The following is a 25,272-nucleotide window of genomic DNA, read 5'->3' on the forward strand; positions in this document are numbered from 1 at the left end:
TATTGTATTGATTCATCGGTTCATCATTGTGTAGTGTAAAGAAGTGGCCGAGCGTATTGTTTGTCATCGAAAGTGAGGTTATTTGCAGGAAAATGGCGATATGATAAACACAAGTGTCGCACGATGTTTTGACTTGCCCGAATACTTCGGAAACACGATATCTCGCGCTTGTTTATTTTAAGAAATCCGTCCCCGTGATCCGTACACATGCCTTCTAAGCGAGTAAACCGGGTGAATTTTTCACATATGGCAGTTACACGCGTTGTATTCCAAATTTCGAAATTTTTGCTTGATACGTGCAGTTAGTAATTTTTGCATTTTATTGATATAGAGAGATTTCTTTAAAAGCTAAGACAGTCGTCTCTCTCTATTTCTCTATTTATCTCTCTCTCTCTCTCTCTCTCTCTCTCTCTCTCTCTCTCTCTCTCTCTCTCTCTCTCTCTCTCTCTCTTCGTCCCTCTCTCTCCTTCCTCTCGTGCAAGAAAGGCTGCATTACCGAGGAGAGGACCGCGTATATTTAGACGGGCTGCAGACACAAAACGATTTACCACCACCTCCACGAATGGTTTCTTCGTTTCACTCCTCCCTTTCATGTTCTGTCTATCATGCGCGCAAGCTGATCGCGTTTTTTCCGTATTTCGTTTCACATTGCCTCGGCAATCGCATTCAAGCGTAGCGAGCCGTATCGTGCATCAAATCGCGCTACGACGAATCCTCGTATTTTTTTCCCCTTCGACTTCTCCATTCCATTTACTTTACCGATAATCTCAAGAAATTTGTATTGGAAATATATCGATAAAAAAAAAAGAAACGAGCAATGCGTAATTAATTTTTTTATTGAAAGAAACTTATTCAACATCAGGAAGAGATTTCAAAGTTAAAAATCAAAAAATTAATCGAGCGAAAAAAAATGTATCATCAAAAGAAATGATGACATCATGGCAAAATTAAAAATTTAAATTTTCTTTATATTTTAAGCTTTTGATCGCAGATTTGTTACGCATGGAAGATAATCTTTAAGAATAAATAGAATTACGCAAGTATTGCGTCGATGAAAGTGTGGACCTTTAACCGCTCATTAAGACTCTAAGAGGTATAATACTTATCTGATTGATGATTGAAATCATACAGACCGGACAGGGCACGGCAGGATACACAAAATAGCATGTCCGCTCGTATTACCTATCGAACACTATTTAGGTGTGGTTTTGCATCCAATGAATTCCATCACATTGATATATCAGTTTTAGCATTAACGCTTTCAATGATTGTCATTAATCTCACCCGAGTTATTTTCTAATCTGGCGATTAGAATAAATTATCTAAAAAGCAAATTACCATCGGAGTAAATTTTAAAAGTGATTTAAGTAGTTCGAGAAATAATGTTGAGTTGAAATCTTTGCCACATGAATAAGTTCGTGTAGATAATTGATCGTCTTGTCACAATGTAGCATTGTAACACTTCTGATTCTCGTACCACGTCACTCTGGTAGAGATATTATTATAATATTGCAATTTGTAGACGAGACAGCGTATTTATTAGAAACATATGATGACACGTGATGATATTGCACTATCTTGTGGTCTACCGGCTATCACGTCATTCATCTTTCCTAATAGTTGGCGAATAACACCAATTTTAGTTCACACGTGATCCGTTAGAATCATCATGTTATTACCCTTTCAGTTGACGCACTGACTTGCAGGATTATCCAACCATGTGAATTACTTCATCGATAATTATTTCTACAATATTCATCGTGATGTGTATATTTTTTAACATCGAATATCTTGATCATAGATCTGCTATTGTTTTTTTGTTTATCGATTTTACTCTTTTATATTCACTTTCGTTTCAAATCTTCAAATGAAACGAGTCTTCTTGCCATTGAAAGCTCTATATAAAATATTATATACATCTACCATGTATATTCTTGTTGGCTACAACAATATGATTGTATTAAAATAAATAAGTATTAAAAAAATTGTCAAGTAACAGTTTAAAAAATACCTTTTCAACCTAAGAATTAGATTGATGTCTCATATTTGTGAATAAATATACATATACATGTTCAAAATTATTTACATATAGCTAAAATATTTGAATATTTTCAGTATAAGAAATCTTAAGATTTTATTTGACGAAATATGGATAAATGATACAAGAAATTATAGATAATCAATAAAATGTCTAGTTTTGATATAAAATTATAGATAACATTCAAGTTTATAATTGTTTTATATATTAAATATATTTAAATTAGGGATCAGACAACATGTTTATGTAGGCGAGCAAGCATGTAACTTGGATGACAAGTAAATAAATGACATGTAAAGCATCGGATGAATCTAATTGGGGGACGAGACAACAATGATGCCAGCGGTTAATCGTTTGACATTGTATGCAGATACATGTAACCGTATTGTAGGTGATCATTGTAGGTATAGGAAGAATGCGTTAATTTCGTTTAAGTGGCGGGAGAAATTCACTCGCAACGTCTTCTATAATTTGAGTGAAGAAATTGCGGGCAGAATGTTTGTTGTCGCGTTTTACATTTAACGTTGAAGAAGACCAGGAAAGCATGTTCAAGTTGAAAATTGATATTCACGAACGATCAAGTTGAGACATATTGTAACCAAATGAAACTATAAACTATGGGCTTTAATTCTATCTGGGTTATTAATGATCTATTATTATGTAAGCAATTGTCTCGTACTTAACACCACTATGGACTGAAGAAGAAATTACCAGCGTCATACGTGCAATTTACATTTCGTGCTGTACAATTTCGATCGATAAAAAAAGCATACAATACACATTGCTATTCTAATATCATTAGATTATGGAACATACGTGTACAGAGAGGCAAGGTATCTCTATAATGGATATATAGTGAATGTAAAGAATATATTTAAATTCGGTGAATGAGTAATCTTGAAGCAAATATTTGCTAATAATTATCAGTCGGTCTCAAGGTCTTTACCTTTCTCTGCGTGATGTCTGTGGTTGTATCTGAACTTGGTGAATGAAGCAAGACTGAAATGTAAAATAGAAAGATGAATTTAAAAAATAAGTTTTACGTAAGTAGTTTATCCAGTATCCAAAGTTATAATTTCCTCTCTCTTTCTTTGTCTTTGTAGGACACAAATTAAATCAATTAAAATTGATATCTTTTACAAATATTGATTTTTAGGATATAAATATTAAGTTTAAATTTGTGTAAATAATATTTAATATTTAAAAAAAATGAATTTCATTTTTATGTGAATTTTATTAATATTATTTTTTGATTAATATAATGCTTCGTAGAGCAGATAATATAAAAGTCACATCCTCATTTCGTTTATGAATAACTAACTAATGATCGAAGCGACGATATAATCAATTCTATTTCGTTCATTCTATAACTATAACTAATATATGTGATTATTAGGAGTATATAATAATCTTGCCCGAACTTCGGAACAATTCGTAAAACTTCGTATGAAATCGGACACAATCGGATAGGATCGGGTGGGATCGAGCTTTCATTTGTCTTGTATTACTCAGGATCTTAAAAGTTTCGAAAAAAGAACAAAATTAGATACGTATTATTCAAAAAAAAGATAAAAAAATTATGCTTTTTATATTTTTTAATTTTTAATTTAAAAAAATAAAATATTTGGTTTCTTATATATAGAGTTTGAACAGTTTCTGAGTATCAATTTCGTCTGATTATATGTGAATTTTTTTGATTCATTCCATTTATTTTATAATCGTGATAATTCTAATAACAAGTATGTGAATACGTTTCCATTGTTACTAGTTTTTCATAGAAAGTAGTAAAAATTCCAGATAAAATAGATACATTTTTAGTGAGTTGATAAAAGGTCAAATACGTGATTCGACTGGCAGAAATATAACATGAAATACGTATATATATATTTAAACGTATACTCGAAATCATTCGAAGTCCCGAGATATCAAACGGTAATCCAATTTACTATACCATCATTTCGTTTTATTACGTGAACGGCATACATTCATCGTTATAGCCAAACATTGTTGGCACAAAAGAACATGACCAACGATAAATTAGAGTTTGTGTCGTAAAGGCTCACGATCGACTTTCTCAGTCACATTGAAATTTCGGTTTCGGTGTTAGAGAATCACAGGAAACGAAGAAGAGTGATGCATGCTCAGATGGTGTCTGTTAGAAATCTGTTAGAAATCATTGCACGTAATGGTATGTATCGTCTGTGAGCGCATAAAATTTTGTATTGCCACCTAGGAAGGATTGAACTTCTTTCAATTCGTGGAAGGCTCGTGCTTTTAATGTTACAAACACACGCATAAATAATCGATAGCATGCGATTTGTCTACGTTGGTAAATAAAATAACCGTTACATTAGTCTGGTTTCATGTTGCGTATACATTGGGCAGTTTCGACCGTTGTGCGCTGTTGAAACAGTTTTCACTATTCCATGCTCATGGAATATTTATTGTAAAAACGTGATATCCTTAAACGGTTTACCCTTCTTTTTTCTTCTTTCTTTTTAAACTTGTGAAACCTGGATTTTTTTGCAAGGCCTCATTCATAAATAAATAGACGTACATACCGTCATCTATTATTGCATAATTTCGTATGATTAGAATTATTATCACGCGTGAAAATTTCAGATTGGCGGTGACTAAGGGGCGCCTATAGAGTTTTTGCCTAATAGAATACAAATGGTAAATTACGATTCTACTACTATTGTTCTTTTCAACTGAAATTACCATAATCATTGACACATGGCCACAAGTGTTTGTTTGTTTAAGCGAAATCTTTATGAAAGTCACGTTATATCTTTTCGAATATACCATACTAGAAATCGAAATCGTTGTGTATCGTCTGTTTTTTTTATACTCGTTTACACACTATTTGAACTTAACATTTTTATTCTTTTCGTCAACAGTTTACCGGTCGTATAATCGAAATTCTGAAAAAAAGACTCTGGCCTTCCGTTTTTGTGCCTGAGCTCGTCACGTTTCTGTAACAAGTCACAGGAAAGAAAAAACGAAGTACACCGCTACCGACATGACTTCTAAATGGAGAAGAAAGGGAAGAGGGGAGGGGAGAGTATCGAAAGCGAGACGAGAAGTCTCGATGCGATTGGATCGTGTGAACCAACCACTCTCGATTCCCTCTTTCATTCTCTTTCCCTTTGTCCCCTTACTTCGATGTATCGCGCCTTTTTTTATTCTTTTATCTTTTTTGTTGCCTTGCAACTGTGATGTTCATCGTATTTCGTCGCAATTAGATTTCTCTGTGAATGCTGGTGGTGAATCTAGTCATTCCTAAACAAGTAACTCTTTATTATTCTTTTGCGTATCAACGAATACGCGTCGTTTTAAAAATCATTTATCATATAATATATAACTCTGATATTATTGTTCGTTCATTTTTTTGCATTTATTTTTAATTATGTATCAATTACGGATGATAAAACGATAGTTTAGCAAACCATTACCTTATAAAATTATACAATATATATTTTGAGGTTAGCTTCGTGAAATATAACATGTGCACGACAGACTTGGAAAAATACTATTTGAATTCGAATGTTCTAAGGTAAATTTTTGAAACGAAAAAAGAGGAAGAAATTGATTCCATCACGTTGACCTATTTTTTTTAAGGATCTCCTTGTTCCCGGTTTTACCGTGACATTTGCCGTTCTTCGTTGTTTTATTCGTAAGTGCACGCAACGTACGTGCCTGGCGGGTTTTAAAGCAACGGCCACGAGCCAAGGTGAAAATGCACCGGCATGCGAACCCAGTCGAAAGTTTATATCCTGAACATTAAGTAGGTATAGTACGTGAGTCGAATACGAGCGTCACGGATGATTTACAGAGATGAATCCCGTTTGATGGAAGACATTAGCTGCGCGAGGCTTTTCGATCGTCGTTCGGTTGGTGTCTGCCAAGTTACCGGCGCGCGCAACCTAGCCTTTTTAGTTCCCACGTGCTCCTTAAGTCTGATTCTCACGGGGACTCGTGGAATCTGGAGACGATCTCTCGCTTGCGATTGTGCGATTACGATTTACCGATATATTTTCCTCCATCGTTAATCCGTTGTTATTAGATTAGTTTATAGACTCAAAGGTGGTTCGAAAAGAATCATCGCCGGGTCCTTTTCTTTCTTTTTTTCTTTTTATTCTTTTTACCGTTCGCGCGCGTGAAACCGGTTACCGATTTTATTCACGAGATTCCATGATTTATTATTGATACCCTTACAGAAAAATGAAAAAATTTGACTGCAAGAATCTCATTTTTTTGCCTGGCTCGATAATATCGATGAGATTCAGAGTTTTCTTTTATATCTTTTTTTTAATCTTTGCTCTCGTGTAAATTGAACCGTTTCGAATTATTCAAATAACTCGATAAGCATTATGATATTTTTAGATCGATAATATAGAATTTTTGGATTTTTGTATCGATTATTACATTAAGAATAGTTGTAAGAGATGAGGCAACATCGCTCAAGATGATCTAGTTATTACATCATACAAATCACGTTCTATGTTTTTTCGAAGTTTTCCATCGCTCGTTGCAGATTTTCATAGAAGAATCATGACGCATGGTTAAATTACGATCAAAATACAATTTCTCGGTAATGATCAAAGCCGTTTTATCGGAACCTGCTAAATGTTCTTCAAATGAATCGCCGTCTCTGATTGGTTGTTGGTTATCTTTCATCTGCAACGAGATTGCCAGAACTGTGCGCGAACAGTCTTCTATAGAACCTTGAGAATGAAGCCTGTAGCTGTGTGCTTTCCCGTGGAATTCTACGTAATTTGATTAATCCGTACTGGTGCACGGAATTCTATGATTCTTCTTAAGGAAAAATACGGGATTATCTCATTCTTTGTGTAGAATGACAATTTTCCATGATTATAAATAATTGTAAATATCGACTTATAAAAGATTTCACTAAGATAAATATATAGAAATAAAATGAGGAGAAATAATGAGAATATAGAATTTTATTTTTTTTCAAATATTGTAAGTTTTTGATCAGGTTATTTTTTTTTTCAGTTTCCTATATAATAATCAAAGTAGAAAGTCATAAATTAAAATTCTTCATTCTTCTTTCAAAAATTCTGAATTTTTTAATTTCAGGTTTTACAATTTTTAATTTATCAAATATTTTAAAAATTTTTGGAATTTCCAATTTTTTCAATTTTCAAATCTTAGATTTCAAATTTCGAATTTTCATATATATCTAAGATTACAATATTTTAATATTCTAAATTTTCACTTTCATCCATCGATAAGTTTCCAAATTTTCAAATTTATAAAAATTCTCACGAAATTTAAGAAATTTAATATTTTTTGATCAAATCCTATAATGCGATATATGGAAAATTTGTCAAGATTGTACAAAAAGACACCGAATAATCCAGAGATCTGGTTGGCATCCTTGAACAGAATTTCTCGCAGCCTCTTCTAATTCTCAGTAGCGATCGATTGCCGTTCCAATTCAATTGGAGGAACGTTCTTCAGGCCGCGGAGTGGAATGTATTATTCATCGTCGCGTTTCTCGGCGCGTCTGCCTTCGCGCCGTTGAACCTAATAGAGAACCAGGGGGGAAAGCTAGTATTATCTCCGCATAGTCGTCGTAGATCATCGAATGATTTCTTGTTATCTCGTAGGCGTGGTACTTCCTATCGTGAAACGAATCCAGATTAATTTTTCCCAATGATTTTCAATGTCGTTTTTTCTCCGAGGAAAAAAAATCTATCTGCTGAACGTTGTCACATTAACCTATAACTAAACATATATCTATCCTCCGTATAGCAATAAACGTATCCGCCTCTACAACCGACGAACGATTATTATGTGTCATTACCAGTCACTTTTTTTTACCCTTTTCCTATTTTCTCTTTATAAATCGATAGTTGATTTAATAGTCGCTTCAGCGTTAACAGCTGGAAATTTGAATAATTTCATGTTTTCATAACGGTTGATGCGGCAATTCGTATTTATTTAAACCGATAAAACAAGTATCGATTTAACGCGATCGTATAATTTAATTTATTGATCTGTTTATTAATATCAAAGTAATATAGGATTATAAAACACGATGTTTATTTATAGATTTTAATGATTTTTCTAAATATATGTATACATATATATATATATAATTCCATTAATTTTTTTATTCTTGTTTATATTGCTATATAATAATTTATTATTATTAACTATTTACTTAGAAATTATTTATTTAGAATGTCCAATTTTGTCCAGATTTCTTCCTATCAAAATTTATCGAATATAATAATACATTTATTACAATTTAATTTCCATATATGCATCATTTTGGCTTATTTTACTATTATATAATTCATTTTTCATTTAAAAGATAATAAAACGAAAAATCAATATATCGACTTATATAAACTTTTAGAGTATCGTTATAAAGACAGAGTTTTCCAAGAAGATTTATAAAATTTATAAAACTTTTGAAAAAATTGTTCTTCAATATAAAATTAAGTTTTCAAGCATATAACAATAATAAATATTACATGATAATTTTTTCGAAAGTTACAAAGATTGAAAAATCAATTTTTGGTCAATTTGAAGCATTTAAAAAATTTAACGTTAATTGTGGAAGATTTTATATTATATATAAAATTATTATCGACCAAAGATTTCATAGAAGCATGTTTGTTTCGTGCGTAAAAACAATACAGGTCGAAAAATGAGGGAAACTTTCGTGTCGTATTCTGCTCTGACTCAGTCACCGTTTTTAGCGCGTCTATCAGCATCCCTCGGTAAGATATGACCGCCTATATTGAACAAATGAAAGCGAGGGAGGGCACGACGAGTATTCGACTCAATCGGTCAGTTTTCTTGGCTCGAGAATTTGACACGTGCCAGCGTGAGCTTGACAGTAGTACGAATGAGCCACTCGCCGATGGCGGATCATCCATTGGACAGATTTGATTTAAGTTAGCTTTAAGACTTGGCATCCTTCCAATATTGTCAATAGAATGCCGATAAATGACAAACTTTTTGTTTCGTGAAATTGAAAATTCCCTAGTAAACGTATAACGTATACGTACAGATATTTTAAATATTTTAATATATACTTGCGAAATTTCTGTGAAGATATATCATCTGTTTAAACATGGACTATTTTAACTGATTCGTTTCAAACGAAATATTTTTAAAATTTATTATCAATTGCCACCACATTCTCGAGAAGAATATTTTAATTAAATCGATACATGATTGATGATACATACGATGATTGAAACAATCGAAACATATTTGAATAAAGATTATTCTACGTTATGCATTTACTTCAGATAAAATCTTATGTTGCGTTTACATTGGTTAAGGTTTGATCCACAAAAGAGATTTTTCTAATTGTGTGTGTATATATGTATATGTGACTGCGGCATTATTAGTACAGTGGTAAATTTGACTGAAATTCTAGCTAAAAATGAACAAATTTTTTTCTTAATCCAAAAACGATATATGTATATATATATTGTATTTTGTTTGTTATTTTTAACTAATATTAATTTTCATTGCACAATCTTTTTAGAGATATGCAATTTCAAAGTTGTCAGTTTCATAATGCAAAATTTCTTAGTTAGACAATTTTTTATTTAATAAGAAATTATTATTTTTTTTCATTGTTGATTACTATTCGATTTGTCCTAAATTAGTATATATTTTTATTTTATTTTTTTACATATAATATGGAAAATAATAATGGAAAACGATTTCTTCTAAGAAGATAGATCAAATAAGATTAAGCTGCAATTTTTTTTCTTTTTTAAATAAGACTTAAAGGTTTCAGAAGATTATTCTGCAATAAATTGCAATATTATGAGCTATTGTTATTTATTTTTGTCTATTTTATTATCATTCTTCATTTAATAATAATGATATGCAAATTAAATCTCTTAAAAATAAATATAAATATATTTTCAAACGATGATTTAGACTTTTATGAAAGAAAAGTTCGTTTTTTATTTCGTTGAATAAGAATTAATTAATATAAATATTGTTTTTATTTTTGCTTAAAATGAATTATCAAGTATCTGAAACAAATAACATAAAGTTTTATACATTAGTAAAAAATAGTACAAATTCCTTAGAATATTATAATGTTATAATAATGTTATAGTATTTAAAAGTAACTGATTGAATTATATAATTTAGAAAAATTGTCATCAAGTTTTTGAAAACGTATTGTATTTTGAACTCATTTGAATAAAGTGAGATGGAGCAAGAAAAAACTTTTCTTTAATATAATAAAATAATGATATGAATGTTAAAATTATCTACAGAATACTATAGCAAAATTTTATTCTATTTTTGTGAAATTATTTTACAATGATAAACTGTCAAATTTATTTATTTTTTTATGGCAATCCCTATAATGTTTAAAACTGAAAACATACCCTGTTGATGTCTAAAATAATGCGGTGTAGTAAACTACTGCAGTGTCACGTCGACGCACCTTCGTAGACGTTATTTAATCCAAGTAGTCTGGCACGTGCAATAGGAATCCTTTTGGCGCCGGAAACGTAAAAGTTGTAAGTCGACCTGCTACATTATCTATGATACTCGCAGATTAGCAATATGAAAAGTTAATTCTATTAATATACACTGCAAAATATGTTTTGAAAGATCAATCACATTGGATGCTAAGATTTAATCTAATATTTTTATTTAAACGGATTATTGAATTAAATGTGGATTTATTTTTTTTTTTTTCGTTTTAATTTTACTGTACTATTAAATAATTATCTTCTAATCTAATTATAGTATACATTGTACATTTTTGTACAATATGTAATATGAAAATGTAGATAGATATTTTTTTGTTTTTTCCTTTGTCTTTTTTTTTCCTTCCTTTATAAACTTGATTCATTGATTGGTCTGAATATGGCTATTTACCAATGACCTAAATATCCTTTTTCAGTCACAATCATTACTAAGACTTGTAGAACTATTCATCCTTTGGAATTTCACGAGGTATCTTGAATTCCCTATAGAAACATCAAGAAATAAGAAACATACAATAATCATTATTTTACTAATCTCCATTTATTTATTCACATTGATTATGGTATTTTTTTTATTTATTTCTGGGATAATAACAAATAATATCTTAATAAATTTAATATTCTTTATGACTTTATAATTTTCTTTGAAATTTTCAATTTTATCATATATGCACGACACGATTAAAATATATTTTTTCAATATTATTTTAAACTTAATTTCATATTAATATATTTATTTTATTATTTATTTGATATAAAATTATTCATCTTTTATGTTTTATGAAAAAGATACGAATATTTTTGTGTTATTTGAATAAACACATTAAGCATAATAAGTAAAAGAAAAAAATATTTTCATTATAAATAATGCTGTCCATCTATTTTATATTTTCAATATAATTTTTTTTTTTAATAGTAGACAATGAAAAAATGAGATGTATTTATTTAAATGACGCAAAACATTCGTATTTTTTTTCATAAAACATGAATATTAATATATATAATTATAAATAATTATATATATAATTATAAATATATTTAGAATAATTTTATATTAAACACGTAATTGCTCAATACAAATATGCGTAGTAAAAAAATAGAATATATTAATTTAAATCATTGAGAGTAATATTAAAAAAAATATTATTGCGTTTAATTAAGTATGTGGATTTGTATATTTACAATCAGCGAAAAATGACGATCCTTCGTATAGTTAATTCACATACATACCTATATACCACGCGTATGCTCAATCATGCATATAAGTTGCATAGCGTAGGTATGCTTATCAGCACAAAGCAATGGTGGGATCGGCCGAAAGGCTTGGTCAATACAAATGCATCGCATTACGCGTGCACTGACTTGAGCCGCAGCCGCAAGGTCGGCATTTCTGACGTGCACATGACATCACGTAGGCGTGAACGATGGAATATATCGTCTCCTCGTATAATATACCATCGACGCATTCATCTATTTATCGCCTCGTATGATTGCTACATAGCTCTATCCCTTCTTCATACGTGGTTCGATTTGTATTTGTATTTGTAAGATGATCCACCTTTGCTTCACTAGATGTCGCTGGGCCCTTCGAAACAGCCGCCATTATACGTCATTTTCCATTCGTAAGCGGATTGTTGTCAGTGTAACGTTGCTAGATCGGAAAAAAATTTCGATTGTTGCTTGTAATAGGGTACAGAAATGCAAATCATAAGTGTTAAGGTTCGGGTTGTTCGAAGAATGTAAATTGTTTGACGTTTTTCGATCATTGGATTAAAGGACGAAGCACAATTGATCGTCTTCAAAGCCTGATTGACACTGCCACTCCGCCAACGGTACGATTTTAATGTGTTCGAATATTAATCGATGACATTCGAACGAAATAAGGTTTGATTCATAATGATTTTCTGCGGTTTGATCGATTATTCAATACTATATAAATGGAAATAAATTTTGATTTATGAATGATGCTCTTTCTTATGTTTTATACATCTAGCATACATATATTCATATTCTTTTAATAGTATATTTTAATTTTTTAATCTTTCACTATTTTTTTAAATTAAATCATTACTAATTTATAATTTTGTTTATAATTCTTTAGACAATATTTGTATATAATATAATTTTTTCCAATCATATCATGTAATTTCTTCATTCTTTCAAACGTATTTAATACAGTAATGAGACAATTATCGATTCTTGTTAATTATTTTGTTTCTGAAAGAATGTACTAAAAGTATAACAGTCGCAACTTTTCTCGTTCGTTTGCTTAATCGTTTGCATAACAAGCGATAATAATCGCTGCGCAAGAAATTAACAGTGGCTGCGCACGTGTCCAAAAATATAGCGTAGCAGAGATAACGTCATAAGAGTAATCACGCCGGTAACCCTGTGCTCGTTTATTTCCATCAATTTCATACGACCATGAGGTCATCGTTGCAATGGGGGTTCACATACCACTTATTCCCTTAAGTCACTCAATAATATGACTGGTATTTTTACTAACCGATCTCGCACAGTAATTCTTCGTTACTGCATTCATTCGTTGATGGATGTTGCGACAAGAACACGACGTCCATCGTCATTTGCTGTGCTTAAACGTCGAAGAAATTGACAGGATGGAGGGGAGAAGTAACGATCCTTTCGTCTTTCTAATTTTTTACATGCGCACGCGCACGCGCGTGCGCATACGATCTCTGTAAAGAAAGAAGAACGTGTGACGGTTAAATGCTTTGCGATCATTCGAGTTATTTAACTGTGGCGCGACAGATGCGTGCAAAGAATAGAAGAAGCAGGGTATCAAATAGTGACTTTAAAGTGTGATGAGTGACAAAATTGATTCGCGACCCAATGAGGAAGAATCTAATGAGAAATCTCAAGTCAGCGCTTTTTATGCATTTGGAAAAGCAAAAGTCATCAAATTATTTTTTTTCTCTCTTTTACTTTTCTCTTTCTGTTCCTTTTTCTGCTTTTTTATTTCCTGCGTGACGTGTTTCTTTTTCTGTCTCATTTGCAATACAGTCGCGTGAATGACCGAATGCCATGCTGACGAATTTTTCACTATGGATGCACGCGATGTAATGGGTCATATTTAAATCTCGACCTTCATAGAAAATATATTTACAAAATTTATATAAACTACTTTATAATAAACTTAGATTCTCTAAAGTTTCAAAAACTTGATTTTTTTTCTTATTATTTTTTTTTATTAATAAAGATTTAAAATTTATTGATAAAAATATCATTACATTCATAAACAATTTTTTATATTTTTTCAGAAATTTCAAGCAATTCAAGCAATCAATTTGATACTTATGTAATTACTTACATTTTATTTAAATATTCAAATTATAATTTCATAGCAATGATTTTACTTTTTAAATTTTTGCAATTCTTTTTTTTTTAAATCGAAGAATAAATATATACATATATTTATCTTAAAGCATGATATCTTAAAGCACACTTTTATTAAATTTATTAAAAGTTAATTACAATTCATCGTTAGAATTTAATGGGATAATTTGATATTAGTAATAATTTTTAAATTAGAATGCTAATAATGAAACAAACATTAAAATATCGATTGACTGAGTAATTTTCGAGTAATTCATGAAACAAGATTCATGTTTGCAAGAAATCACGAAGAATTCTCGATCGCACGTTTGATTTGTACATCTGGCAGGCCTTTCTGTCGTTTCGTTTTGTACTCTTCGCCGTGCTATTTATTCCTTCCGCTGTCCGGTTAGCTTTTTCTTCCTTAGACCTTGTTTTTGTTCTCTCCATTAATTGAATCGCTCAATTTTAAGCGCAATTGGCCTGCATTTACAAAACGAATCATATTTCAAACATTTGTAATATTTGTTGATCCAAAAATTATTTTCATTCATTATAATCAGTTTTCTATATATTATATATAATTAGTTTATAAATTCTTTGTTAATCAAAGTGTTTGAAAATCGATTCACTTACAATTATAATCAACTACATTCATTATCTATTTTATAATTTGCAGATAAATTGCACATATTCCAGTTTCATGTGAATATGTTCATTTGAAAATTGTTTCATTATATGTAATTTAATGTATTTGAAAATAATTCTAGTTATATTTAGTTTGTTTTGTTGCGAAATATAATTAAACAAACACTTATATTTTATCATTCAAAAGAAATTCGTGAAACAATACAAGAGCAAAATTTTCTTTACTCATCGATATATAGTGCATCTTATCTGATATAACATTTTTGATTACGATACATTATTTTTACGAATGTATTAGATTCAAATTTAATTAAAATTGCATTTCTTCCAGAGAATTTTTTGTCAATCATAAATTGTATATTCTTAAAAAAAAAAATGTTCCTTTTTTAATTCGTATATAATATAAATTACTATTCATGAAGAAGTATATATGAAGTTGCATGAATTTTAAAATAAAATAATTCGGTAATAATTTTTAAATCAATCAACTAGTACAAGCATTCCGGAAAACCATAGTATTGTATTCACTGAAAGGGATAATAGAAATAACTATTAATAGACATACGTATAATTTGTGTATACGAAGATGTATTTACGATTTAACAGAAATACCATTCGTCGTTAACAAGAATGAAGTCGGAAATAATTTCGATTAATTTCTACTATTGCTTATTTTCACTCAAGAATATTCCACATAAAGTTTTACATTTATATCATAATGAAATAGCATCCTCAAAAAAAGGATAGGATAGCTCGAAAAAAATTCTAAACTTTTTTCTCGCGCCGCATTCTCCAAATCTTATCGTTTATAATGATCGGCCGACCGCTGGAAATAGTTCCACGATGTAGCATGGCATTCGTTCTGTTCTCCCCTACTTTATCCTTTTTCTTCTTCTACCCTATAGCAAGCTCTAAAGCGAATTCCGTGGACATACGTTAGTGTCTGCCGAGTATTCCAGAACAGAGTGTCGGCGCCTAGAAGCCACAGCATTTATCCATTGGGTCCTACAAACATGTCTCCGGGTGCGTGCATTATATGAAAGGTGCGATATACATAGCACGTACGACAAGTGGTAGGGGTAGTGCAGTGGCCCGTGCCGCCTGAAATACACGGACAACCGACTCTCTGGCACTCGACTCCATTCTGAGTGTGGTAGCACACCGAAGAACTCTCCCTCAACACCCGCGCCCCCTTCCTCTTCCTGTTTCGGCCGTTTGCTCTTCAAACGCATCTTGCTGCTCGTGACTCCTTTACTCTTCCTCCTTCCTTCTCTTCTTTCCTTCTCATTTCTATCTCTTCCTATCTTCAAGTGCTCTTTACACTCTTTAAGAACATTCGTGGTTTTCTCTGGTTCAACCCACCATTCCGATACACCATCGTTTTCTATCACGTTTTCCTTCGTTCCACGGAACGAAACGGTAAATTACGCGAACGAAATTATCTTTGTTTTTTGTCGTTTTTTCGCGATCGTTTCGTTTCCCCCAGTTTTTTCTACCGCTCTTCTCTTCCACTCTTAAAAACATTACGCGGTGTACATTTTTGTCGAGAGAGACACCCAACGTAAGTTTTCGGCGAAACATAAGAGACCCTTGACGAATGGTTTCAACGCTTTCTTACCGCGTCGTCGTATTTTTTACGAGACTGTTTCTGCATCGTCGAGTTACGTGGTTCCATTTGGCACGCATTATTCGCATGTATGATATTACATGGCCTATACATTTGGTTCATCTTATTATCGGAATAAATATAAATTCTTAATAAATGAAATATATTTAACATCTATTTCGAAATATATTTATTTTTTTCAAAATCTTTTTACGTTGCAGTGTTATGAAAATCAATAATGTATTTCAAATGTAATATATTTATTAATATAATAGAATTTTTTTAAAAAAAAGCTTAAATAGCGAATTGATTAAAATTTCTTGATCTTGAAATTTTTATATATTAATTTTTTAATTATATAGAAAAGTGTGTTATCAAAAATTGAAAGTATAGCATCGATTTAGTAAACTTTATCTCGAGTCGAGTTAAAAAGTATATTTTATATGGTTTGAAGATTTTTATGTGCTACCTAAAAATAAATATAAAAATATTGTGCACTCGTGTTCATATTGTGAAAGCAGAAGCTATCTTTCTTTTCATACCACCCTTTCGATGATCACGATGACGAGAACGACGATAGCTTAGTTTCAAGAAACTCTTTTTTTTCTCCACTAAAAATATTTTCAGTGCAAAGTTTTCAAGGAAGTCGGAGAAAAAGTAAAAATAAATTTAAAACTTCTCGTTCTTCGAACGAGGACGAAAACGACGGCGTCGATATATGCGACGAGCACTAGATATTATATCGTATGTAACGTGGCGAAGATGTGTGTGTATAAATATATGGAATCGATGTGATTCATGGGTGGTAATATAATGCGTGGGCGCAATGGGTAAGGTGGTTCGTTTATATTTCAAATGAATAGCAAATATTTAGTTAATAAATAAATAAAATAGAATAAAATAGATTTTTCTATAATTTTGCTTGGTATCTGTATTTATTTGTTTAACGTTATATATATATATATAAAATTCACAGAATTAAATTCAGAAATTTTAAAAAATTTCTCAATAATTTTATAAACATATCAAATATAATATTTAGATTCGTAAAGTTAAGAAGAATTCATTTCTCTGAACTTAGAAACGTTCGCTGGAATTGAGATATCCGAATACGAGAAATTCTGAAAGCATGCAAAGAGCAGAATACTGTAGTTGCGCGCGCATCGATTCTCTGCAGATATGTTTCGCTCGATTTCTCTTCGCGACTATGTAGTAGTGAGTGAACGTGTATATACGATACCATAAGATATCGCATCCTCAGAATGCTTAATTTCGTTAGAACCATTATTGAAAATCGACATGATACGTTACTTCATGAGAAATATAACAATAACAGGATCACGTTCGATTTATGTGACAATACTTGGAAAATTACAATCGAAAATTCTATCGTATTTGATCTATTAAAAGAAAAAAGTAAGAAGATAACTTAAATTGTGAATGCGTTATCGAGAAACAAAAAACAATTAATACAGATAGTAGAGAAAAAGATGGCAAAATTGAAATAGAAAAATCTGTAGAAGGAAATTGAACTGAGATGGAAATAAATATATGGGGGAAAAAGGATGGAGACTCGAAGAAAAATTGACAGCCTCGGGATCGGAGAGGGGAAGGTGAAAGGACAAAACGAGTTAGTGTGATCGGTGAACAGATAAGTAGTACAGATCTTGTGGTTGTGACGACAAATATGGTCATAATTACACGTGTAAGGAAGTGTAACAACGAACCTGTTCTTTCTTTTCTGTCTAGAGAAGTTTTAGCCATTTTCGGACAACTGTATTGCGTCTCGCCAAACTGATAATCAGTAATAGTCAATAATGATGGCTGATAATAGTACTAGGAAACTAACCTTCTGTTGATTTATCACATTATTCAATCTCTAATAGGTTTCTGGCGCCAGCAGTCACGCAAAATTCAATTATAATTCATTATATATATAAATTTATAAATTATATCTTGATTTACTAACGATCAAATCGAAAATATTCTAGTGTGACCTACTTTCGTCTAAAATCTCTTACAAATTCAATTGCATGATAGAGTGAGGGAGAAGTGATTATAAAAATAAATACAAAATCTAATGCCAGCCACACCCACTATCATGCAAATTGACAATCAACCATCCCACGCTCGTGCATCGAATCAGATCGGTCTGAATACGAGCGAAAACTTGCATAGTCAGTGCTAACGAGCATGCAAAAGTGCATTTTAATATAAGTGTTGAACGCTGAAGTGGCAAGAGAACGACAGCATCGACAAACGCTTATCGTACAATTTGATTCGATTTTTATTATATGTATGCAAACATAAATATACGTATGTATGTATGCATATGATGAAGCAAGCAATATTCTGGTATGTATCACGTATATGACGAAGATGATGATGACGATAGTGACGTTGAATTGAACATTTGTTGAAGACGTCTTGGCGTGTTCTAGGGTATCTACCAGCGGCAGACACCACGTAATGCTTGGCGTAGTTGGTGAATGGCCCCTTGATCCAGATTTTTGTAGGGTGATTTTTGCACACTCAGGGCCACCTAAATATAGCACTCGGCACTCGACATTGCAGTTGCCGTCTCGATAGTGTACAGCCAAAAGAGCGAGGAGGGAGGAGACAGTCCTCACGTTAGGCGTTTCCTTCGTCTTTTTCATTTTTCCTTCAATCAAATTACTTCTTATTCTTCTTTCAATTCCTGTTCTAATTTTTTATACTTTTTATCTCGTTTAATTTTCTGATTTTTACTTTCTATTAATAAAATTGTCTGTATTTTTATATATCTCTTTATATTTGTTAAAATAAAATAATGCTTGATATGTTATATCATACATAATTTTCTTTGTGAATTTCTACATATATTCTGATTACACGACGTATGAAAACGCTTTCGAATTTAATTAAAAGTTTAATTAAGATAATTCTGAAAAATTATATCTCGAATACAGTTCACGAATTAAGTTTTGAATCATGTTTGGATTTCAAAATTGGGATATATTTAATTTCTTCTTATCTAATTTTATATATGTGTATAATTTTATTGTTAATTATATATATTCTTTCATTATAATACTATAAAATTTCATTTTGATTTAAAATAAAAATATATATAATAAGATTGAAAGATATGAAGAATAGTTATTGAATACGTTCAATCCATTTGATTTTATTTTGAACCAGAGAAAGAATAATATATTTCTAAAAATAATGAAAGACATAAATATATATATATATAACGATTTGAAAAATATCTTTAGGTTTTATTATTCTAATTTTTTTTATTTTCAAAGAATCACATATTGCAGTTTAATAGTGCCATATCTTTACACTGTTGAGAGTTGTTTCTTCTACGTCTGTTAAGCGACAGTAACATATATCCTCACACATCCCTTGCAAATCGCATTTTATTCTCATAACTCTTAATTAACATTCTTCTTTTTGTATCGTATGAAATTATATTTGACTCGAACTTTTACGATCGATTAACGATATTTCTGTTTCTTCACAGTTTTTTGTTTCATTTATAATTTAGAACTTATATATATAAGAATATTTATCTGTAATTATATCGAATGAAATTTTATATATTTTTCTGGTAAGTTTTTTTTAATCAATCAGTATTTCTTTTTGCATATATATATGTTTAACAAGATTTACTACTGGTAATATATTTGCTTGTATACTTTCTTTTACTTGAAAATAAGTAATAAATAGAATGTTAATATATTCATGGAGCACGTTTGAAACATCATTTTTAGAGATTAAAACGAATACAAAATTTAATATACAATAATGTTAACAGAAATTTATTTATTAAATTATAAGTAATTGAAATAAATAAGCCTCAATCGATATTTTTTTTGTATATTATAACAAATATATTATATGTTAATATTTTGTTGTGGAAAATAATTCACAAAAATTGTATAGAAATTAAAAAAGATATATATATTCAAATTTGATTGATTAAATATTTTTTAAACATTTAAATCTTAAATAACATCAATACAAAATAATAAAATTATAAAGTTCTATAGAAATTATAACGTGGTTATTCGTATTCTTGGTTACATGTATGTACATACTTATATAGTATATAGGTTATAAGTTCAAATCCCAATAGGAAGCGGTTTTATCACCGATTCTATAAATGTCATACCAACATCTAATTTTAGCGATGTTGGTATTCTAATCCTAGTGAATTGCATAATTCATTTTAATTCGAATCACCATTAAACCATTTATATTTCATAATGTTCTTCGACAAGCGAAGAAAATCGTTGAAATCACCATTAACATTCATGTAGTTGTAAGCGTTTTGTTTTATTGTCTGAGAGAGTATTTTCGAAATACGTGTAGCAGCATCGAAACATCGTTGGTTATGTGTGGGCAGCGTCATCAGGATTCATAGTACGTTGCCAGGGCGCGCGCCCCCAAGCGGGAAAAGTAAAGTTGCGAAGGCGTGTCGCCTACATGCATGTTCGCCCAATATTTCTTAAACCTTTTTCAAATGAGTGATCCAAAAAACGAGCGATCCGAACATCGTGACTAAATAAAAAATTGATCAATCGTAACATTATGTAATTTAATAAATATATCTAACAAATATATAATTTTATTATTCAAAATTAAATTATTTTAGTTGTATTAGTCAAAATATTTTTTTTAATAAATTGATATTTTTATAATTGTCGACTTCTAATGAAGTAAAAACATGTTTGTTATTTCAAAGAGGCTTTATAATATACATTTTTAATATAATACAAAAATAGTAATAAATTCAATTCATAAGTCACGATTCGTTTATAATGCACATTCTTAACGTGATATAGAAATAATAATAATAAAATTGTAACACGATGTAAAATTTCTAATTGCCAGTGACTTTTTTTTACTTTCAATATTAGCTCCTTCAATTACAATAAACATATAATTTACATAATTTACAATAAAACGTCCAAATTGCAAACTTTCAGACAATTAAACCGTATGGCATTGCGTGCAGACCGAACGAGGCCGAGGAGTACTTGACTTCAAGTCCTCTGCATATTAATGCTGATCGAGGGCTCAGTGAGATACATATTCGAGGCGTACGTAGGCGTACACCTACGTGAAACCTGTAGTCGAGAGAGCAGGTACGGTTCCGCAACGACATAGCGGGCTTATAACATAGCGGCAAGACACGTGAGGAGAGGCGACATGTCGAAGAAGAGAAGTTGCGAGTAGTGTATGTGTGTATGTGTGTATACGTCGCCTACGTATCTGCCCACTTGCAATGCAAAGAAACCGACCTATGAGAAAGTGGTCCGCAGGATCAGACCGGAAGATGTAAATAGCACCCTTATATTCGGCGAGACGATGCATCACCAGAAAACATTGCATAAGGATGATGCCGATAGCACATGAGTTCCATCATGTTTACGCCTTCATCCGCCTCCTCGTCTCTCTTTGCCTCCTTTTATCGAGCTTTTTTCTTTCTTATTCTTTTTTATTTTTTGCATCGTTACGATTTCGTCGAAATATATTTAATATATTTATAAATTATTTATATTAATTCATTCGATTCATTTATTAAGCTAAAGAAAAAAAATTGAATTTATTTTTTAACAGATATTTAATGCGCTTCTTCTCTCTACACAAATATTTATTTTAAATACAATCGCTTAGCAATTTGATTCATCACGAATCATTGGCGATTTTAAATTGTCTTTAAGATATTAAGATATATTTATAAGAGACTCGTTTTGAGAAATTAAAACCAACACAAAAATATCGATTATTAATTTAAGTTATGAGCAATTGAAGAATTTTATTCTTGTTCCTTTTTTTAATTTTAATTCCCTTTATTTTTATTCGATGTAATCGTGCAAAATATCAACGAAACATTAGAAATCGCATGGCTGAGAAATACATGTTACCGGTTCAGATAAAATAACCTCAATTCTACTCGGTGCATGGCAATGTCACGTGACGTGAGATCGTATACCGATGCTAAAGGTGATGTGAAACTCGAGATGGTGATGAGGAAGAGGGTCTACTGTACGTTAGAGTAAGAAAAGATGAGAGTTTGAGCGAATGCACAAGAGGGAGAAGGAGGAAGGAATAAATGGCGAATCACAAAATAGAGGGGACAGGAAATGTAACGCGCGCGGGATTCATGGAAAGGAAGAGAGAGATGGAGCAAAATGGAAAAAAGCGAAAGAAGAAAGTGACATGTGTTTGTCGTTCAGTTACCCAGCTATTGCGTCGTGTCTTTTCCGTAATCTTTTTTTTTTTTTAATCTGTTACTCGTGGAGAATCTTATTTATTTTAGTGTGCGAAAACGCGTGACGCTGATACTACAGAATCTACCTAGAGGGCGATGCGATAGAGACAGACATGATGATTGAAATATAACCATGATTTATATAAATGTGTTAAACACACATATACGTGCACATATACATTTATGAATAACTTTGCAATTAATGGATAAAAACAATCCAAGTTAATGGCACGAATTACGAATTTAGACCGATATTTAATACACATATTATGCATAACATTCGTTTCAAAATTTTCTATAATTTTCTTAATTCTAATTGTATTATTTTTCATTTTATTTAATAACAGTGGGAATAAAGAATTATTTTTTAAAATAAACGTGTGCGCTCTCTCGTCGAGAATTTAGAAACGGTCTTTTTACAATGTGTTTAAGATAGTTATCAATCGGATTTTAACGTTTTGCGTGTAGAAACAGTTTATGGGATCAAAAGCAAGATGAGTTAACGTGTCCGATTCTCTGACATCCGGACTGACTAGTCAACGCCGACGGCTTGGATATTTTAGGATTAACAGTGGTCTATTCTGTCGTACTTTTCCTAAACGAACCCTGGTGAGGATTCATCGCGGTTCATCGAACTCATCCCGGCTTAGAAGCGCCACGTATTCAGCGTTATCCTAGACCGACCTACGTTGCTTAGAATAGTGGCAGAAACCGTGTTCCTAGAATTCTCGATGAGATTCGCGGAAAGTTAAACTGTAGAAGGAATGAATCGTCCACGAATGGTGCTTGAGCTTTAAATTTTGCTCTGATTTGCGTTCAAATTTGTAATATATAAGATATCGTATAATTTTTCTTAAAAATTATAAAAGATTTATTGAATTCTAAAGAGAAAAACTCAAAACTGTATAAAAATTTGAAGATCAGAGTTAATCGAAAATTCTAACTCGCTGCGTTGATAATAATACAACAAATGTTTTCTGTGTATCCTCGCCTTATCCCTAAGTCAATATTTATATTAACGAACGATAGCAACCGTTCGTGCCCCCTTCATTGAAGTGGAAGTGAATTTACACGAGCTTCATATCTTAAACACGACATCGGTTAGAGGTGTCGCCAGCGATCGTCTTCTCTTGTTTTTGTGATGCTTGAAACGGTTGACACTCGTTTGAGGACGCCTGTCGTCGTTACGTGTCTTGCCCAAACGCTGTATTACGTCGTCGCTTTCAGGATTGGCCCTGGTTGTCGTCGTAACAGTATGTACACTGTTCGAGTGCCTTCTCGTTTTTTTTTTTTAACTTGTTGTCAACTTTCGTCGTGTTTCGTATGATCTTTCTGCGAACCGATGAAGGAAAGAGGAACGCATTACGCGAGATGCCTTCTCTCCGTTTATGCAAATTGCGACCAATTTACGGACGCAGCCTCGACGCTTTTCCATTCGGCTTAATTTATGCTAATCCATTTATGCAAATGCCCGAGTAATTCGCATCAACGCTCTCTCAGTTCTCCGCTAGCATTCTTAATTTTGTTACGTGTCAACCACGAATAGAGATAATAGCACAAAAGCGCTATTACAAGGAAAAAGCTGAACGCCATCATGAATCGGGTTATTGAATTTCTGATTGGTTCAACGCGTTTGGCATTTCCGAAATATTGGCTGTTGATCCGTTCGAGATAAAGTGTACAAGATTTCATAGTTCGTAAGATAGAGTAGCAGAGTTAACGATGTATGAAACGTTGGTATATGGACCAAATTAGCACCGATGTTCTATGCACGTGTCGTCCACTCTGCCATACGGTGTCCTATTCTCATCCTTATAATAATAGATTAAACGTTTAGCAAGATTCGACGCCTATGACTCTCGCCCTATCGTCGTCACATTACGTGAATTTGAACTTATATGGTAAATTTGTAAATTCAGCCAAGTAATGTAACTATGGATATCTATTAAATCTTATTTTTATCGGGATTGAAAACAAACGAGATAGTTTCGGATTTCTGTAGAATAATTATTATTATAAAAATAATAAAGATTATTGATCTTTTCTATTCGTGCAATATATTTTATGGATTTCAAGAAAACAAGCCAGAGTCGAAAAAAGTCTATTAGGAGAATGCGAGATTGGTACGAGCGCATGCGCAATAGTTTCGATAGTTTTACCTTGAAGCTTCTTTCCAATTTTCACGTTCTTCTCGATGTGTGTCCATTTCTATGAATTATAATGTAATGCTATAAAAAAAGTTAAAAAGACGACTATAACCTTGGCCTTAACATTTGATATCTTCTCTTCTAACATTTAATATATTCAGAAGTGAGTGAATTGATGAAAGAATAGCGATAAGATCCGAAGCTAACCTAACTTAACCACTCCTATATATATAAACATTATTGTAATAATTTTCGATTCGAATTCAGCGAAGACTTGTTGAGATGTAAATCGATCTTTAACATCAGTTTTATATACATTCAAATTCAAAACATTATGGAAATGATTCGAAATATTATATATTATCAAATATGGATGTCTATACATACGTAGCATTGCGATTGATTCAAACGTTACATTTCGGACACGTGACAACTGACATTCTCGTAAGAGAAAGACTTTTACGTGACTGAAGTTATATGAATGTGGTCGAGCAGAAAGTTTCGTATTATGTACGTTTAATTCAAGGAAAATTTTACTAAGCGAGAGACGTGTGACCACTATACGGAAGAAATATTATTCTTACAATGTCTGTCACCTGTCGTTGCCAAACGTGAACTGATGGTATAAATATTAAATTGCTTTCGTTTGTATGAACACATATGAATAAAGGGCGAGACGATGCGACAACGTAGCATTCGACTCGCATATTTGCGATGCGGTGGCG

At 31.6% G+C, this 25,272-nt stretch overlaps 1 protein-coding gene and 2 long non-coding RNA genes across 4 annotated transcripts in view; 2 read left to right on the plus strand and 1 right to left on the minus strand.

Annotated features, from left to right (window-relative positions):
• LOC108001628 (dorsal-ventral patterning protein Sog) overlaps positions 1-25,272 on the plus strand; it is a 73,640-nt gene that overhangs the window by 12,172 nt on the left and 36,196 nt on the right. The window lies entirely within an intron of this gene.
• On the minus strand, positions 9,695-13,116 carry LOC133665853 (uncharacterized). Its single transcript, XR_009829273.1, has 3 exons — positions 11,779-13,116; positions 10,441-11,031; positions 9,695-10,077 (listed from the first exon to the last, which is right to left on the minus strand). It is a non-coding gene; the product is annotated as an uncharacterized LOC133665853 (long non-coding RNA).
• LOC133665847 (uncharacterized) lies at positions 13,183-18,966 on the plus strand. Of its 2 annotated transcripts, XR_009829258.1 has the most exons (3): positions 13,183-16,965; positions 17,217-18,490; positions 18,577-18,966. It is a non-coding gene; the product is annotated as an uncharacterized LOC133665847 (long non-coding RNA). The 2 variants fall into 2 exon arrangements; XR_009829257.1 differs by having other exon boundaries at positions 13,183-18,490.

This window comes from Apis cerana, linkage group LG1, assembly GCF_029169275.1.
Source record: "Apis cerana isolate GH-2021 linkage group LG1, AcerK_1.0, whole genome shotgun sequence".
NCBI lineage: Eukaryota > Metazoa > Arthropoda > Insecta > Hymenoptera > Apidae > Apis > Apis cerana.